The sequence below is a fragment of the Pinus tabuliformis genome, chromosome 2_2, assembly GCF_031772625.1.
Source record: "Pinus tabuliformis cultivar Carrire ecotype Pingquan chromosome 2_2, CPIR1, whole genome shotgun sequence".
NCBI classification, from domain to species: domain Eukaryota; kingdom Viridiplantae; phylum Streptophyta; class Pinopsida; order Pinales; family Pinaceae; genus Pinus; species Pinus tabuliformis.
The window spans coordinates 942909396-942915395 of NC_142300.1; positions in this window are offsets into that span (position 1 = coordinate 942909396).

Below are 6000 nucleotides of genomic sequence, written 5' to 3' on the forward strand. Positions count from 1 at the left end.
TGACATAATAGGTATCGCAAATGGTGAAGGCCTCCACTCGCACGGGCCTGAGAACCTGAACCCACATGTTAATTTTCTATTCGGAGGAGGACGTCAAAAAATACATCAATGTGATTAGATGAATCGACCGAGGCCAACCTTGCAGAAAAATGCCTATCGATGTAAAAACAATATAAATACATCTTAATACTAATTTCATTTCCCAATTCAGTTTTTTTCATAATGTAAATCTAAAATTAAAATAATATCAATAATAATTTCATTTCCTCAAACATACGACAAGTCTAAAATTCAAAAGAGTGAAGGGAACTCTACTTGAATGGTTCATGAGGCACAATAATTTCTAAGGTTTTGCAAATGAGGTAGCAAGCTAAGTGGGCTTGATTATGGGGAAAACTCGACAATCAAGTGCATTTGAGCTAGAGGCGATCTGGGATGGGTGACCTCCTGGGAAGTCGTGGTTACCAGGTGCAAGCCCCTGAAGTGACGATTAATGCTATGTGATTCATTTCACTAGTTTTAATCCCACTTCTTCACCCCTGTGAGCATCACCCAATGCAATGAGTGCTAAGTGGAAAAATAAAAATTCATGAGAAATTAGTCAGTTACAACTACCTCTCATGGATATGGTCATAGATGAATGACCTCCTTAACGCAGTCGAATCCCAAAAAGAAAGAAATGATATCTAAGTCTAAAATTTACATAGTGTATATAATTATTGACCATTCACTTTGTTGTAGTGTTTAATTCTCAAAGATGTACAAAAAGGACCCACTTAGTATTGTGGATGACAAACAATCTCAACAATATAAATGGCTGCTAAACATTGTAGATCTGTAGCGACTGATAGAAACAAAACCTGCCAAAGTCCAAATCTATGCTACAATCATAGTTAAATAACAAAAAGAAAGAGCAATAACTCCAATCATCCAATGGAAACCAGATATATAAAGAATAATTTTATTATAACACTTGTGAAGGGAACAAATAAATGTTACCAGTCCCCCTCTATGGGATGGGTTCTTGGCTATCCTCAAATGTCTTAAGCTTATGTAAAGTCTCTCTCCTCTACAATGTGAAAACCCAACAAAGATATGGTGTGCGACAATGAAAATAGGCAGAGTTACAAGAATGAGTGCAATAATGAAAATAATAAACAGTGAATAATGAATGGAAAACCCTTCTATTTATAACAAAATATTGAGTTATCCTCGAATAATGAGAAATTGTAAAATATTATTTATGTCATTCTTGGAATAACTACTTGGATTATTTTATTATATTTGTTTAGGAGGGAAAAAGTATTTAAACTTTTATTTAGAAATAATAAATAAATAAATGATTTATTTATTATCTAAATGAATTAGTTAAGGAATAATAAACAAATAAGGATTTATTTAATTATTCCTAAGGGATTTAGTCTAATTTAACAAAGAATAATAATTAATTGGTGATTAATTAACTATTCGTAGAGAAAAATAAGAAAATTAATGATTTATTTGTTTATTTTTCATGATTGGGTCAAATTTGACAAGGAATAATAATAAAACAGTGGTTAAATTAATTATTCCTAGAAGAAAATCAAATAAATAATGATTTATTTAATTATTCTTCATGGGTTTAACTATAAATTACTTAACAAAGGTGGTTTATTAAGTAATTTCTCATAGTGAAAGGAATTTTACTATGGTAAAATTGGCTTTACATGGTATAGTATGATCCATCTAGTAAATTAGGCTAGATGAGAAATTTTTTGGTGATAACAAATTGACCCCCAACGTACGAGTGTTAGGAGAAAAATGTATGACTGATGTATGTTGTAAAGACACAATCACTTAGAAAACACAAGGGAGTCAAGGAGAGAGAGAGAGATACCAAAGAAGCTGAATTGAAAGATGATAGGGATAGAGGGGATCTGACTAATGCAAGTCTCCTTTTATGTTGTGGTACCAAACCTCAATGAGGCAGGGAAGGCATACCGATACTCGCCGGGGTAACTTATTACAAAAATAATGGTTCGCCCAGACATATAAAATTGAGCAATGAAGTAGATGTTGAATGGTACATGACATGCTGGTATAACAGAGCCAAAAAATAATACAATGTGTCCCATATACATAATGCACCTGAATAAAAACATGAGCCAGGACTAAATACAATAATATCTGAGTACAGGAGATACAAAACCCCTTCCCTCAAAAAAAGGGTGGGAGGGAGGGTAAAACAACCAGAGAAACCCTGTTGAACAAGGAAGCACTATGCAAAACTGAATGGATCATCTGGAGGAGACATGCATTCAATGAACACTGCGATAGGTAGGAACCAAACCCATCAACTCTGTGGAACTGCATCTAAGGTTGTAGCATAGTGGGTATGTATCCAGGCATGTGGGGGGCTACCTGAAGGGTCACCCCCTCATGAGGTCTGAAACATCTCACACACACTCGAGGGAATCACTCGTACAATATGCTGCATCATTGGACCATCGATTGTATGGATCATGAACATGAAACGATCAAGTCAAAGGGTAATAATGAGACCCTATGTTTGATCCAAGGTGTCAAACAAGAATGGAAGTTAGAACCGAGATACACTACCCTCTAGGTCGTTCTTCTGGAATAAATGAGCTGATGTCAACATAATAGGGCCCGCGATAGATGAGGCAAGGAGGATCCTCAACTAAAGAATGAGGGAAAATAGTAATGTGACTGATCAACTGACACTAGGGATCATGGAAAATTTTAGGGGCTAATTTTCACCCAATGGGCTAATTTTCTATGATTTCTCCACAAAAATGATTCGCCAATTTCCAATTTTTATAAAAGATGATTCACCCAAATTTTAGAATATAAAATTATTTTACCTTAAAAATCGCCAACATTATATAGAGACTATATATAAAATCATTATAAATTTGAATAATTTTACAAATATATCAGTAAGTGTTTTATAGTTTGCATATTAGGGATTAGTGAGATTTGCCAATGTTTTTAAACTTCAAGAAAATTTTCCATCCTTAAAATTTTCCTTGCTAGGGATAATGGGGAATATGGGACTGGGGACAAACAAACGACTTCCCTTGTCAAAGCATAAAATGCATGGTTGACCAGGCAGCGACTGACTCGACTCTAGAGGGGATGGGGACAGTATGACTGGAGGCTAAAATGGGCAACAAAGGATGAACAATATGCAAATATGGATGGAATACTATGACATGATATGATGGGTCATGAAATAGACTCCAAGAATGTAAGGGTGAATCGTCACAGATGCTCTGAACAAGGGTGACTTGATGACGCTGCCACACAGACGAGGCTAGGTGGGGACCATGAAAACATGAGTAAATTATGGTTATTCATGATGAAAATCGACATATGGTTCGACAAGTATTAAGAGGAGGTGGACCTCAAAGTAGAAGTGTTGTTGTATGATGAAATTCGATTTTGAGAGATGACGGAGTGACCTTCTTGGAAAAATGGTTTCCAGGTGAAGTGTCAAATCATCAAAAACTGAGGAAGAATCATTTTAGAGTTCGGTGAGAGCTTTCCAATGGTACTGATGATTCATCAAACTGAGCTACAATCTAGTCACAATGGGCGATAGAAAAATTGGGGATTTTTCTATAAAAGGGCGTTTTCCCTCCAATTTGGATTCATTTGCTAAGTGAGCTGTGGTGAATTTGGAGAGGAGGGAAATGCCCTAAATCTTGTGGACATCATAGCGGACAAACCAACCGTCAGAATCAGGATTTGTGACTTTCGGGTAGGTGGCCTTACTCCTCTCTTCAATTTCAGTGATTTATTTCCTAATTTTTGGCACCTGGCAGCTCCCTGAGAGACCCCTGCTCTTGCTCATGGTTGCATCACACTTTCTGGGCCCAAAAGTGTTATCGGGCTCACAGGAAATCGCTGGAAACCTGTCAGCTCACACTTTATATGTTGAAAACTACAATTGGTAGTTAGAGAAAGAGTTGGTATGCTAGCCTCGTGGGGACTGCAAGTTGATTAGTGTATTTGGTTGCTTTCTTTTCTGAAATGACAAGACATGTGATGTTTTGTAGATATGGCAGAGCTAAAAATTAATTGGCATGAACGACACTTGGATACTCTTCGATCCAAGATCCAGGGGGTTCAGGTGGTTCGAAGGGCATTGGCTCGTTATGAGGTTCTCAAGTTGGTAGAGAACCCATTGATGAGGGCAGGTGAGCCCTTGCTATCGAGAATTGTGAGCTATTGGGATCCAGACTAGGAGGTCCTTGTCGTGTAGGGGCACAAGATCAAGCTCATATTACAGGATATTTACTTTTCGATCGAACTACCTCCCCTTGGATTGGTGGTAGATATTCATCTAGTGTTACCTTGTGGGAGGAACATCACTGAGTTCGTGGAGCATCATTATTCACGGGGTGTTTGCGTTGTGGGGAAAAATGCCTATGCAGGACGATCCTATCCACCTAAGGTGTGACAATGCCTTAGCAACAAACAGAGGCAACTATTCTAGTATTCTTCCTTTATGAATTAAGAATGAAGAGAGATGGATGGACTAACCGGTGTCTTCCGTTTGTCCCTCGATCCGGTTTCTCTTCTCTTTGAGAGTTCCCAGCTACTTGCCTTCTCGCTCGCCCAGCTTCAATAGGTTTCTGCAAGATCACAAGAAGAGAACAGTACGCAAGACATAGATTCATATTCATAACTAGTTCAGGATTAGAAATAAACTAAACATACTAATGCAATCATACATCAAAGATACATCAGTATATAGGAGAAACCAAGATAGCTTTATTGATGAATAACAAGGTTCAGGAAGAGATACAACCCAGAGGGCTCCAATCCAGCATCTCCTTCCCAACAAATGAAATTCCTATCTTCACCTTCCTTCAAAGCATTAAGCACCCAATGATTCCAACCTCAAACCAACAGCAATTCTTTGCAATAACAAAATTCCAGCCTCCAGATCTCATGGAGGAGAGATCAATATATAGATGTTTGGAGAGAGGATGAGTCAGCTTGAGATCTGACTAGTGTCCTCTCCCTCTGTCAGTTCTTGCTTCCACTTGGAGGTTCTTGCTTCCACTTCGAGATTGAGAACCTCTTACTCATCACTAGTCGAATTCACTGAGGCAAGTGTCATTGAGGAAGATTCTAGAAGCTTCCAGGGTCTTGACACCTTGTTGAATGAACTTGCCATTTGTCAATTCCCGCTCAGCGCACCCTGGTAGTGCTTCTACCTGTGTTGCAGTGCAGGTAGCCAGTGCAGACTTTGCATGTTAGCGCAGACAGCTAGTGGAGCCTCTGAATTGATCCTGAATTGACTTGTTTTTGAGCAGTTTCTGGTGGAGAACTTCTGTCAATTGCTGTGGTTTGTTAGCCTTGTTCCTCTAGGGGTAGGAACAACATGTTTAGGGACTTTGGATCTCTTAGATTATGGACATTTCATGCTTATAGCTGTAAGGAACAAAAATGTCTATAACAGTTGCCCCCTAAAGTATGAGGCCGTTTATCGGGTGAAATGCTTTATCAGGAGGATCCGAAGTTCATTCATTGCTGGGAGGAGACCTGTAATACAATACAATACAATACATTATTTTTCATAATGCTTTCATGATCTAGGTGAGGCGGGCATTCCCATGCTCAGCTTTATAAATTCATTTTTCTGTACATAGAACAGACAATCGTCTTATGGTAGACTGATAATTTTGATGAAATTATCATCCTTTGGGGTAGGATGATTATCTGCTACAATGATGTACATGTCAATGTCTTTATTTTTCCTGAATATATATCGCAGCCTGGATGGATGAAACTAGATCCGGGGTCTTCAAACTCGTTCGATCTTCACTCTAAGTACAAGTCGATCCATGTGAGAAATGTTCTGAAGTCGAACATGGAAAGACATCGCTTGATTACCGGTCAATGAGGTAAACTGTTAACAAGCGCGAGAGGAATCACCGATAATGATAATGACCCTCAAGGTACTGCAGTACAATTCATGTGGTGTGA